General features: G+C 38.3%; 1 protein-coding gene across 1 annotated transcript in view; it reads right to left on the reverse strand.

Moving 5' to 3' along the window:
- Positions 1 to 14,908, reverse strand: part of LOC126616172 (uncharacterized) — a 51,457-nt gene that overhangs the window by 11,872 nt on the left and 24,677 nt on the right. The gene's annotated exons all lie outside the window — the stretch shown is intronic.

Genomic DNA, 14,908 nt, shown 5'->3' on the forward strand with positions numbered 1-14,908 from the left:
GTTATGTTTTCTTCGTTAAAGTAGTCTTTTAAGCTACTTTCATGTGTTTTCAGGTTTAAAGGACATATTACATGAAATGATGCAATTTGGAGCTTTTGGAGCAAAAAGTGAGCTTGGATTGAAAAGGACATGCTTGGAACACAAGGTTGGGATGAAATGGACGAGTTGAAGGTCAAAGGGAGCTTAAGAAATGAAGAAAAGAAAGTGAAGAACAAAGAATTCAGAATTAGAACCCGAAGTTTCTAAAGTTGGAAGTTTCTATTCTTGGAGGTTTCCATTTGTGAGAGTTTCTATTCTTGGCTTTGGGCTTCTAGATGACCCATCCTTACATTCTTGGACATTGCCGCACCATAGGCCCATCTCTAAACCCTAACCCTAGCCGCACCTTAGGCCTTATTCCCACTAAAAATCTGATTGTTTTAACCTAATTTCTGGTGGATTTGGGCTTCTAGAAACCCTAATCTGATTACCCTAGGGTTTTGGATGCCTATATATACTCATTATAACCCCTAGATCAGATCACCACCTCTCATACACAATCATTCACGCCAGAAATCTGCCCTTGCATTCTGCCGCACTTTCCCATCACCAAAGTCCCAAAATTCTGCCCAAAAATCATCCCTAGCCGTACCCCCATCAACCCTAAACCTTTCCCTACCATTCCCCATCCATTCTACACCCTAAATACCACCCAAAACCTGTTCTAAACTTCTCTGCCGCAGCAAGGAGGAAAGGGAAATCATTGATGATCTTGCTGCCAAGTTGGAGCCTTCTAGGTGTTTTCTTTCTTTGGGTTTTAATTTCTAAATTTATGTATATTTGCTTTGCGAGTATGAGGAACTAAACCCCTCTTAGTTAGGGGGTGATTCGAAACCATGTACATGCTTGCAATATGATTTGATTACATTCAGTTGTTATTTCATAAGTTGTGGATTCAATTCGTTCATCTATTTGATTGATAACTTATTTGTGTATGTTGATTGAGAGTGCACGCTTAGTTTTCATGCATGAATATGATGCTAGATTATGAGGGAGTTTCACCTAATAGTTACAATCTTATAATCACAAGTAGTGAAGGTCACTTGAAAACGATCGCGTTGAATGAATTCTTGGCATAAGTTTCATGCAATTCATAGTAACGAATGCTTTGTCAATGCTTATGTTTTTCATAGAACTTAATGATTCTTGCTTGTATCTCTATTATGCAATTCATGTAGGGAACTTGTAGGGAATGTTTTGGGTTGTCGTATGCAATCATCCAACTTAATAACTTGTGGAGAAACTGAGGGTTAATTAGTGCAATTCACGGTTAATTTGGGGCGTTGAGTATTTATAATTTATTGGAAGAACAACTGAAAATCGTTTCGTTTGCAAGTGTGACATGTGTGGAGAAGAACCTCCTAACTAGCCTTTTATCCATCCTTTTCATCCAAAAACGTTTTACAATCTGTTTAGTTTTAAGTTTCTGTTTTGTTTTCAATTTTCGTCCAAAACAAATCCCCCTTTATTTTGAAGTCTTAGATTAGTTAGAAAGTGTTTTGATTTGTGTTTCTAAGTGTTTTGATTCAAGTTTTCACTCAAATTCGTCCAAGTTCTTGTTAGGTTCTCAAAACTGCCCAGAAAGTGGTTTTTAGGCAGTTTTGAGTCATTAGGTTGCTGTTTTGAGTTTTAGGTTTGTTTAAGTGTTTTAACCTTTAGTTTTGCATTCTTTGAGTCTAGTTTAGTGGTTTAAACTTTGTTTTTGAGTTTTTAAGTCAGTTTCCAAGTGTTTAGCAATCCCTCCTAATCCCCGGTCTAGAACGATCCCTACTTACATCTCTACTACAATTTGACAAAAGAGGGTTTAATTTGTGTGCTTATATATTTCGCATCAACCTCCAAGAATAGAAACTTCCAACTTTAGAAACTTTGGCTTCCAATTTTGAACACTTCGTTCTTTATTTGTCTTGAATCCAATTCTTCACATCATCATTCAATCCTATGCTCATTTGATCTTCAATTTCGTCCATCTTCTTACCTCCAAGCATATGCAATCCATTTGATGCCCAAAACTGCTCCAAAAGGCTCCAAAATGCACATGTTTGCATACTTTGTCCTTAAAACCTGAAATTGCACGAAAATAGCTTAAAATACTAAAATTACTAAGTACTAGCAACGTAAATGCAAGGAAACAAGCTAATTAAGTCGCATAAATATGCTCCTATCATGATCAACAACCTTTACTACTTGTGAATATAAGTTCATAACGATTAGGTGAAACTCCCTTATATCCTAGCATCAAACTTATGCATGAAAATTAAGCGTGCACTCTCAACCAACATACACAAATCAGTTTTAATTCATGTAGATAAGCAAATTTAATTCACAACTTATGAAACGCAATTAGAAGTAATCAAATCATATAGCAAGCATAAACATGGTTTCAAATCCCCCCCTAGCCAAGGGGGTAATAGGAGCATATTTATGCGACTTAATTAGCTTGTTTCCTTGCATTTACGTTGCTAGTACTTAGTAATTTTAGTATTTTAAGCTATTTTCGTGCAATTTCAGGTTTTAAGGACAAAGTATGCATACATGTGCATTTTGGAGCCTTTTGGAGCAGTTTTGGGCATCAAATGGATTGCATATGCTTGGAGGTAAGAAGATGGACGAAATTGAAGATCAAATGAGCATAGGATTTGATGTGAAAATTATGTTGACACACAAATTAAACCCTATTTGTGACAATTGTAGTAATGATGTATGTAGGGATCATTCTAACCGGGGATTAACTAGGGGTGCTAATCTAATATAAATTGATTTAAAAACACAAAAACTAAACTTAAAGACTCTAACAAGACTACTATGACTCAAAACAGATTTGAAACACTCAAAACTGCCTAAAACAATCAAACTGACTCAAAAAGAAACTTGAATTTGATTTGGACGAATTTGAAAGTGTTTATGACTCCAAATGCTTAAAAACACAAAATAACCAGATTTGAATGACTACGACTCAACAAAATATGGGGGGATTGTGTTTGGACAAAATTAAATTAAATGGGTAGATTGTAAAGAAAATAGATTGTAAGACAAAATTGTGATGAATCAATGGATGATGGAATAGCTAAGGGGTTCTTCTCCACACATGAAATATATGCAACGTAAATCAATTTCCAGTTATCAATTTAATAAGTTATGAACCTCGACACTCCAAGTTAATTAGGTCCGCTTAAATTAACCTTCAGATTTCCCTAGAATCATTGAATTGGATGAATATGCATCGCAAACAAATTATTCCTAACAAGTTCTCTATATGAACAGCATGATAAAGACACAAGTTAGAATCATTACGTTCTTTGGAAATCATAAGCATCGACAAGGCATTTGTAACTATGAAAAGCATGATACTCTTGCCAGGAATCTACTTAACCTGATCGTGACTAGCGACCTTCACTACTTGCGAATATAAATTCATAACGATTAGGTGAAACAAACTTATATCCTAGCACCAAATTCAAGCATGCAAATTAAGCGTGCACTCTCAATCAACATACAAGAATAAGTTCTAAATCAAACGGTTAAGCAAATTGTATTCACGACTTATGCAACGATAACTGGAAGTAATCAACTTATTTCACATATATAATCATGGTTTTGAATACACCCTTAGCCAAAACAAATTTAGCCAATCATACTTAAAGCAAAACAAAGATTACATGAATTAGACATTGAAATATAAGATAGAATACACCTAAAATTGTTCAACAACTCAAAATGAAGAGCCAAACAATTGAGTGAATCTGTCCCTTTTCCTTACTTGCGGCAGATTGGGTGTTGATGGTTTCTGGGCTGTTTTGATGATGTAGACTTGATTTTTGGGGGGGGGGGGGGGGGGTTGTAGAGGCACGGCAAGGGGTGTAGGGTGAGTGTGGAAGAGTGTTTGATGGTTGGAAGGTGGTGGAGAACTTGGCAAAGAGGGTGGAAGAAGGTGGAGCGGCTGCTTGTATTTTCTGGGCGCTAGAATGGTGTTTTTGGGGGGGGGGGGTTGTAGAGGCACGGCAAGGGGTGTAGGGTGAGTGTGGAAGAGTGTTTGATGGTTGGAAGGTGGTGGAGAACTTGGCAAAGAGGGTGGAAGAAGGTGGAGCGGCTGCTTGTATTTTCTGGGCGCTAGAATGGTGTTTTTGGGGTGTTTTGCTCCCTAGGGTGTGTATGGACGAATTTATGTGATGAATGATGAATGGCTGCTTAGGTTCTGTGTCGGGGGGTGCGGCAACTTAAGGTCCATATATATATAGCATGGTAAAAACCCTAGGAATTAGAATTACGGTTAAACCTAGCAGATACAAGTGATTAGGGCCCTTAGGGCTTGCGGCAAAGGTTGGGAACTTAAGTCCTAGCCCAATTGGTTTCAGATATGGACTTAAACAATCCAAATCCAAGAGAAAAAGGGCCAAATAAAATCAGAATCCAATTAGAAATAGGTTTAAGAATTTTCGTCCAAAATTGGGCCTTCTAGAAACTAAGTGTCTTATGGCTGATTTTGGGTATTCTAGAAGGCATAAAAGGGGGGGAAGGTGTGGCACCCTTTTAGGGTCAGATAGGGCCTCTAGAAATTAGGTTTTTAGGTCCACTTGTAGCTAGGATTAAGGTGGAACAAGATTAGGTTAGGATAAGATAGGATAAGGTTTGGATAAGATAAGGTTGGATAAGGTTTTGGATAATGTTTCCTCTTTTCTTGCACTTTCCTTATCTTCTTTGTCATGAACTTTCCTTTTCTGATTGGTAGCATGTTTCTAACCTCTTGTATAACTTATTAAGAGTGCACACTTAGTTTTCATGCAAGGATTTGAAGCTAAAATATAAGGGAGTTTCACCTAATAGTTACAAGCTTATATTTGCAAGTAGTGGAGGTCGCTTATAAACGATCGTGTTAAGTGAATTCTTGGCAAAAGTTTCATGCTTTTCATAGTTACAATTGCCTTGTCAATGCTTATAGTTTTCATGAAACTTAATGATCTTTGATTGTGCCTTTATTGTGCTTTTCACGTAGGGGACTTTTAGAGAATGTTTTGAATTGTTGTATGTGCTTTCCCATCCAATTCATTAACTTAAGGAGAACTTGAAGGTTAAAATGAAGGAAAAATTTTGTCCTAGCTAAGAACAAGTATGAACATTTGAATACATATGCAAGCTATTAACACTTTAAAGTAGACATGCATTCAAAAACAATTCATAAAACCCATGACTTTCAAAGCCTAGTATATGGTGAACCAATAAACTCTTTAACAACATTAAAGAGAAGTAAAGATTTAGAGTTTCTTTACCCTTGAAGCTCATCCTTGTTTACACAAGGGATTCACCCAAGTGGAGGGCCTTCAAGTCACCTCCAAGCTCCTTGAATATTCCTTGTGATTTTCCTCCTTTTAGTGCTCCTTTGATTCTTTGAGGATTTGAGGATTTGTTCTCCAAAACACCAAAAGTTTGATGTCTCTAAGTCTCCACACCAAGGATGTATTTTGTGAAGATAATATGGATGACTTAGGGAAGAAGAGATTGCTAGATATCCCTCCCCTAAGTGGCCGGCCTCTTTAGAGAAAAATGAGAGAAAGTGTTTCACCCAATTTCTTTAAGAAAACCCTAAGTAGAAATAAAGCTATAAAGTTGATTTTATACTTCATTTCAAGTGAATGGCAAACTTGTAATTGATCCAAGTTTGCTACCCTCACCCTTATGGCCGGCCTTACCTTTGTTATTGGGCTAATTGCCCATTTTGTTTTAGTTGTCATACAACTTAAACATAATGGGCCTTGTGGACCAAAACGCTTTTGAGCCCCGAAGCCCAAAACCAACTTAAAAGCCCAATACGAACCTTTCGTAAAATTAATTAACTAATTAATTAATCTTGACCATTCTTCAATTAAACCATTTAATTGCTTATCCATTTCATTTAATTTCCTCACATACATCCTTACTCGGTGTACGATCCATTAGGTTCCAATTAGCGAGGTAGTGGGCGATTGTTACTCTTAATGATCGATTGTGAAATTGAAACCACATTTCAATTCTCCCTTAATGATTAGTGTTTGCTAATCATTTAGGGCTTCCACAAACCATGAGTGACACCTAGCAGTATGTCATGGTTACCCAAGCTAAGTAGAATTGGTTGGAGAACCTATCCAGTTGCAACTACAATGCAATACGGTCCTTCTCTAATACAATACTCTTAATCACATTGTTTGAGTGATAGTTTGTTTCATGTCTACTATCCAATGTGATACATCTCTATATGATTCCCTTGAATATGATTTGGAACAAACTTCCTAAGTCATATTCATATGCTTTGGCCAAAGACTTTAGAATCATATCTTAGAGTATTCTCCTTCCACCATGGAAGGTTAGAGATCCCTTGTTGTGCATTCATATGCCTACATGACTAGATAGCTTGACCCCAACAATGCCGTGGACACTCCGATGGAATGCCGTTTGACATGATCAAAGATCAAGGACCTAACCATTAGACATCTATGATGCCTCAGGTCAAAGGACTACTTTGCATATTGCAACTTTAGAGTTCATACATGACATGTATGTTCGAACTCTCTTTTGATCGTAGTTCAGTGTATTCGATTACTCTTTCGAGCACCTATGTGTTTGTCTTAGTGTCCAATGATAGGAGCATATTTATGCGCCTTAGTTAGCTAGTTCTTATGCATCTTTGTTATGTTTTCTTCGTTAAAGTAGTCTTTTAAGCTACTTTCATGTGTTTTCAGGTTTAAATGACATATTACATGAAATGATGCAATTTGGAGCTTTTGGAGCAAAAAGTGAGCTTGGAATGAAAAGGACATGCTTGGAACACAAGGTTGGGTTGAAATTGAAGAGATCGAGATTTGAGGTTTCCTACTTGAAGTAGGAAAGCTAAGCCTAAAAGTTTCCATTTTGGGTTGATCTTTCCTAAATCGGAATTGGCAACCAAAGTTTCTAAAGTTGGAAGTTTCTATTTTTGGAGGTTTCCAATTTCGAGAGTTTCTATTCTCGGCTTTGGGCTTTTGGATGACCCATCTTTGCCTCTTGGACCTATGCCGCACCTAACCCTAACCCTAGCCCACTTAATCAGCCGCACCTAGGCCTTGTTCACATGAAAAAAATCTGATTACTTACCCTAAGCCCATGCCGCACCTAATGTTCTAGAAACCCTAGTTTTTGGTGGATTTCCTAACCCTAGCCGCACCTAAACCCTAGCCCATTTGTCTAATCTGATTTCTTTAGGGTTTGGCTGCCTATATATATATGTTTTACCTCCCTTGGCCGAATCACAACCCTCTCCATAATCCAGAAATTAATCCTTCACGCCAGAAACCATTCCCCATCTTCAACAGCACCTATCCTTCATCATTCACCATATTTTCTGACCCAAAACCACCCTAGCCGTCCCATACACCTATCCTACACACTTTTCCACCATTCTACACCATCCATAACCCCCAAAAACCATCACAAACCCCTGTGCCGCAACCAAGGAAGAGGAGGAAGGTTCTTAGATGTTCCTGCTGTGCAATTTAGATTGCTGGAATTTTTAGGTGTGATCTTTCTTATGTTTCAATGTTTCAATTCAATAAACTTTGTGTTGTGAGTATGAGGAACTAAACCCCCTTAGTTGGGGGGTAATTCGAAACCATGTACATGCTTGCAATTTGATTCGATTACATTCAGTTGTTATTTCATAAGTTGTGGATTCAATTCGTTCATCTATTTGATTGATACTTATTTATGTATGTTGATTGAGAGTGCACGCTTAGTTTTCATGCATGAATATGATGCTAGATTATGAGGGAGTTTCACCTAATAGTTACAACCTTATAATCACAAGTAGTGAAGATCGCTTGAAAACGATCGCGTTGAATGAATTCTTAGCATAAGTTTCATGCAATTCATAGTAACAAATGCTTCGTCAATGCTTATGTTTTTCATAGAACGTAATGATTCTTGCTTGTATCTCTATTATGCAATTCATGTAGGGAACTTGTAGGGAATGTTTTGGGTTGTCGTATGCAATCATCCAACTTGATAAATTCTGGAAAAACTGAGGGTTAATTAGTGCAATTCACGGTTAATTCGGGGCATTGAGTCTTTATAATTTATTGGAAGAACAACTGAAAATCGTTTGTTTGCAAGTGTGACATGTGTGGAGAAGAACCTCCTAACTAGCCTTTTATCCATCTATTTCACCAAAATCGTTTTTACAATCTGTTTAGTTTCAAGTTTCTGTTTTGTGTTAAATTTTCGTCCAAAACAAATCTCCCTTTAATTTGAAGTCTTAGATTAGTTAGAAAGTGTTTTGATTTGTGTTTCTAAGTATTTTGATTCAAGTTTTCATCAAATTTCGTCCAAATTAGTGTAGGTGCTCAAAACTGCCCAGAAAGTGGTTTTTAGGCAGTTTTGAGCCTTCTAGTTGCTGTTTTGAGTTTTAGGTTTGTTTAAGTGTTTTAACCTTTACTTTTGCATTCTTTGAGTCTAGTTTAGTGTTTTAAACTTTGTTTTTGAGTTTTTAAGTCAGTTTCCAAGTGTTTAGCAATCCCTCCTAATCCCCGGTTTAGAACGATCCCTACTTACATCTTTGCTACAATTTGACAAAAAGAGGGTTTAATTTGTGTGCTTATCTATTTCGCATCAAATTTTTGGCGCCGTTGCCGGGGATTAGCAATTTTGCTAATCCCTTGGATTGTTTTTGTTTCTTTTATTTCACTTTGTTTCTGACTTTGTTTAAGTTTCTGACCTAATTTTGTTTCTTGTTTCTTAGGTACTAATGTATGACTAGAAGCTCTCAACCGATTCGTACAAACATCTTGGATTTTGACGACGATTTTGAGAGGAAGTTAAGAAGAGCTAGAAACCAGCAAGAACACCATCCACCCAATTCCGAATCTGACCTTGAAGAAAACATACAAGAAGAGGAGGAGGAAGCCACGGCAGGGATATTTGAAGAAGTCCAAGGCATGGCCATGGACAATCGTACACTCAAGGAGCTTTCCGCCTCGGGTTTGGATAATGCCGCACCCTTGTGCATTCAATACCCCATGGCTGCCCAAGGTAAGACGGATGAGTTTGAATTAAAGTCAAGTTTGCTTCATCATATTCCTAAATACCATGGCTTGTCCATGGAAGATCCTAACAAACATTTGAAAGAATTTGAAGTAGTTTGCTCTAGTATGACTCCCGTCAATGTTGACGGAAATATCTTGAAGATGAAGGCTTTTCCATTCTCTTTGATGGATAAAGCCAAGGATTGGTTATACGAGTTAGCTCCCGGCACTGTCACTTCTTGGGAGAGTATGAAGAGAGCGTTCTTGGAGAAGTTCTTTCCAACTTCTCGCATCATCCTCCTACGCAAAAAGATAAGCGGAATTCAGCAAGAAGAAGGTGAGTCTTTTCCTACATATTATGAACGGTTTAAATCACTTGTTGCTTCTTGTCCACAGCATCAGATGAAGGAGGAATTGCTCTTGCAATATTTCTACGAGGGCCTCCTACCTCTAGAACGTCAAATGCTTGATGCTTCGGCGGGGGGAGCATTGGTGGATAAAACACCCATGGCTGCCAAGGTCTTGATTGCTAATAGAGCGTTGAACGCTCAACAGTACGAGGGTGTAGGCCAAAGAGGTCCCTCACGGCACCAAGTACATGAGGTAAGTGCAACTTCCGATCTTCATTCACAATTGGCTAATCTTACTTCTATTGTTTCACAGATGGCCGAGGGAATGAAGATGCAAGGACCTGTGGTATGTGGCGTATGTTCTATCCAAGGACATGTCTCCGAAAAATGTCCTCAACTCATCGAGAATAGCGGTTGGGAGAGTGCGAATGCCATTGGGTTTCAAAGCCAAAATCAGTCAAGACATGATCTATACTCCAACACGTATAATCCGGGGTGGCGAGACCACCCAAATTTCAAGTGGAGGGATCCCCAACAACCTCAAAACCAAGGAGGCTTTAGGCAACAACCCCCGGGGTTCTTTCCCAAAACCTACGGCCCACCCCAAAATCAAGCCCAATCCGGCCCAAGTGCCTCAGGTACGTCTCTTGACAATGATGCACTTCTTAAGATACTAACTAAGTTGTCTAATGGGCAGGAAGATCAAGCGAAGGCTATGCAAAACCAAGATAAGAGGGTGGATCAACTTGAGAAACAAATTGGGCAGATTGCCGAGTTTGTAGGTAAGTTTCGCGATCCCGGACAACTCCCTAGTTCCACCATTCCAAATCCGAAAGGAGGCTTTGAAACCGCAAATGCAATCATGCTAAGGAGTGGAAAAGAAGTTGGGGCAGGCCCTACACCACCAAAATCAGGTCCCCAAAGTGATGTAAATGTGCAAATTGAAGAGGAGGAATCAAGCATGCCCATGGCAAGGGAGGTTCCATCTTTGCCGCAAGCTTCTAATGTCCCCAATCTGTCCAAATCGGCCAATAAAGGTAAGAATGTGTCAAATTCGGTTCCTACTAATGTTTTTCCTTTGAATGTCCCCTTTCCTAGCAGATTTTTGCAATCAAAGAACGAAGAGGAGGAAAAAGATGTTCTAGAGACATTTAGAAAGGTGCATGTCAACATTCCCCTCCTTGATGCCATAAAGCAAATCCCGAAGTATGCCAAGTTCTTGAAGAAGCTTTGTACAACGAGGAAGCGGATTCGGGAAAAGGAGGTGGTACATGTAAGCGAGAATGTCTCTGCAATGTTGCAAAGGAAGCTACCACCTAAATGTAAAGATCCAGGTAGTTTCACAATCCCTTGTGTAATTGGTAATACAAGATTTGAACATGCTATGCTAGATCTAGGTGCATCAATTAATGTCATGCCATATTCTGTTTATGCATCTATGAATCTAGGAAAACTTAAAAATGATGGCGTTATAATTCAATTAGCCGATCGATCTAATGCATATCCCAAGGGAGTGTTGGAAGATGTTTTGGTGCAGGTAGACCATTTGATTTTTCCTGCAGATTTCTATGTGCTTGATATGGAGGACTCAACCCACTATCCACCATCACCACTCTTGCTTGGACGACCATTCATGAAAACGGCTCAAACCAAGATTGATGTGGCCAAGGGAGCCGTAACTATGGCCTTTGGTGGTGATATGATTAACTTTAAGATTCCTGAATCAATTGAGAATACTAATGATGTTCGTTCTTGTTGTGCCATTAATGTAATTGAAAATATAGGGCAGGAATGTTCAACACTAGTCAAGAAAAATGCACCTCGAACTACCATCGAGGAGGGAATTGGAGTGAGCAACAAAGAATGCACGGCCTCAACCTTGAAATCACCAAATTTGGCCGAGTGCAACCTTTGTGCATCTGTCCATTGTACTCCCACTCCTATGCCGCACCTAGGTAAGCCACCTGATCCAATTTCAATTCCCATTTCAACTAATCGGTTGTTACCTTGTATGGTGCAGGTACCTAATCAAAGTCAATATGGTGGGAGAGTTCGTGTTAATTTAGAGAAGCACAACACGACACTACGAAAGGATCATTATCCCATTCCATTCAAGGACCCAATGCATGAAGTGGTTCGAAGGACAAGGTGTAGAGGAAACACCCCTCCATGCCGTGGGGTTCAATAACCTTCAAAGGAGCATTGTCCGGCTGCAAGACGTTAAAGAAAGCGCTACTTGGGAGGCAACCCATGCAATTCAACAAAGGAAGACCAAGGAATTACTCCAATTCCAGATTTGCGTTCCTAAACTCTTCCCTTTGTTATTTATTTCGAATCTGCCTATTTAGTTGTTTTAGTTGCTGTTTGTGTGTTTCTTTTTGTTTAGTGTGATTTCATGCTTGAAACATTGAGGACAATGTTTGATTTAAGTGTGGGGGGGTAACTAAGTGTTTTAGATGCAAACTAAGTGTTTTAGATGCAAATTCGTGGGATTTTATCACCCTAAACTTGAAGACTTGTTCCTTGCTGTTTTTAAGTGTTTTTGAGCAGTTTTGATGTGTTTTAGTGTGTTTTGAAGTAAAAATCCGAAAATTACATAAAAATTTGAAAAATTTTTTTTAAAACCCAAAAAGAGTTGTTTTTGTGTGTTTGTTTGTGTCTTAGGGTACCTTCCAACACAATGATGAGGATTTGGTTTTTAAGTGCATGACTGTTAAAGAAAGTGACTAACATGGATGAAAGTTTGATTTACTCTTTGTTATGCTTAGTTGTGGTTATAACTTATGAATTCACATGCAATCATAAAAGAAAAAATCAGTTTTTGTAACATGCTTGAAGGAAGGAACTCAAACTAACGCTACAACCTTGTGAGACTTGAGCCTAAACGCTTATTTGGAGAGTTAAAATCTGTGCATTCTTTGTTTTCTAAGTCGTTGCATGATCTCATTATTCTTTGCTTGGTTGCTACTTAGAAGGCGTTTCATCATTTAGTTCCAAATGCTAGAACTCATGCCCATTTCATTCAAAGCATGTTATTGATTTGCATAACACACATTCAAGATGAAGTTGTGTAGTGACCACCACCTTAGCCAAAAAGCCGTGTGCCCTATGTCATTATGTTTTGTAGGTTTTTAACCCCATTGAGCCTTGTTAGCCTTCGTTATTTGTTAACCCATATTCTCCTCACCTAGCCTAGATTAGGACCATCCATACCTTGTTCTTAAAGCATAGTAAAGCATGATTCGAATTGAATTCCTTTTGATCTATGTTGGCAGAAACCAAGTGTGGGGGAAGTATTTTTCATGAGGAATTGTGTGCCATAGGCACGGCAAAGAAAAGAAACAAAAAATTCGTGGAAAAAGAAAAAATGAAGAAAAAAAGTGTGAAAAGTATGAAAAAACAGTTTGAAAAAAAAAAAGAGAAAAAGAGTTCCAAAGTATTGTTTGTTGAAGTAAGGGTCCAAAACAATGAATTCGGCCCTAAGGAGTTGTTTAAGTCTTCCCCTTGTGTTTTAAAGTTAATTTCTGCAATCTAAGTGAATTCTAAGTCTCAATTTCATTGCTTTGCTTACTATTGCTTGAAGAACGTTTGTTTTCCCTATCCTTTCCTTGTTAACCAACAACCTAAGCCCCATTACAACCCTTAACTTCTACCTTGAGTGTTATGTGTTTCAATTTGTGGAGTTTGAATTTGGTATGAGCATATGGTGTCACTGGTTCTCGCATCTAAGTAGTAGCATTCCATTCATGAGATCATATCTAAACATGCTTCTTAACTCTAGAAATTGCGTTCTTTGTGAAACATATATGTGAGCATTCGTTTTCATATCTACATCAATCTTCTCACATATGACTAGTGTAGGGTGTGGAGTTAGAAAATCTGAGTGAAAATAGAGTGTATATCTTGTAAGGAATTGAGGGAATTCTCTAAGGCATGTTACTACATTCAAAGCATTGTTTTAATTGATTACTTGTGAACTAGTAAGTGGTGGCTTTAATTAAGTATGTGCTTGTGTAAAGATGACTCAAATCTGTGGGGATAGCAATCTTTAACATGTCATGTGCATTGGAAATCCCTGAGGCAAACGTTGGAAGGTTTAGGTTTGTTTTGGTTAGTTTGTTTCGTTTCGTTTTCTTTCTTTTGTTTGTTTTGCTCGAGGACTAGCAAAAGCTAAGTGTGGGGGAATTTGATAGGAGCATATTTATGCGCCTTAGTTAGCTAGTTCTTATGCATCTTTGTTATGTTTTCTTCGTTAAAGTAGTCTTTTAAGCTACTTTCATGTGTTTTCAGGTTTAAATGACATATTACATGAAATGATGCAATTTGGAGCTTTTGGAGCAAAAAGTGAGCTTGGAATGAAAAGGACATGCTTGGAACACAAGGTTGGGTTGAAATTGAAGAGATCGAGATTTGAGGTTTCCTACTTGAAGTAGGAAAGCTAAGCCTAAAAGTTTCCATTTTGGGTTGATCTTTCCTAAATCGGAATTGGCAACCAAAGTTTCTAAAGTTGGAAGTTTCTATTTTTGGAGGTTTCCAATTTCGAGAGTTTCTATTCTCGGCTTTGGGCTTTTGGATGACCCATCTTTGCCTCTTGGACCTATGCCGCACCTAACCCTAACCCTAGCCCACTTAATCAGCCGCACCTAGGCCTTGTTCACATGAAAAAAATCTGATTACTTACCCTAAGCCCATGCCGCACCTAATGTTCTAGAAACCCTAGTTTTTGGTGGATTTCCTAACCCTAGCCGCACCTAAACCCTAGCCCATTTGTCTAATCTGATTTCTTTAGGGTTTGGCTGCCTATATATATATGTTTTACCTCCCTTGGCCGAATCACAACCCTCTCCATAATCCAGAAATTAATCCTTCACGCCAGAAACCATTCCCCATCTTCAACAGCACCTATCCTTCATCATTCACCATATTTTCTGACCCAAAACCACCCTAGCCGTCCCATACACCTATCCTACACACTTTTCCACCATTCTACACCATCCATAACCCCCAAAAACCATCACAAACCCCTGTGCCGCAACCAAGGAAGAGGAGGAAGGTTCTTAGATGTTCCTGCTGTGCAATTTAGATTGCTGGAATTTTTAGGTGTGATCTTTCTTATGTTTCAATGTTTCAATTCAATAAACTTTGTGTTGTGAGTATGAGGAACTAAACCCCCTTAGTTGGGGGGTAATTCGAAACCATGTACATGCTTGCAATTTGATTCGATTACATTCAGTTGTTATTTCATAAGTTGTGGATTCAATTCGTTCATCTATTTGATTGATACTTATTTATGTATGTTGATTGAGAGTGCACGCTTAGTTTTCATGCATGAATATGATGCTAGATTATGAGGGAGTTTCACCTAATAGTTACAACCTTATAATCACAAGTAGTGAAGATCGCTTGAAAACGATCGCGTTGAATGAATTCTTAGCATAAGTTTCATGCAATTCATAGTAACAAATGCTTCGTCAATGCTTATGTTTTTCATAG

Source organism: Malus sylvestris, chromosome 3 (assembly GCF_916048215.2).
Source record: "Malus sylvestris chromosome 3, drMalSylv7.2, whole genome shotgun sequence".
Lineage (NCBI taxonomy): Eukaryota > Viridiplantae > Streptophyta > Magnoliopsida > Rosales > Rosaceae > Malus > Malus sylvestris.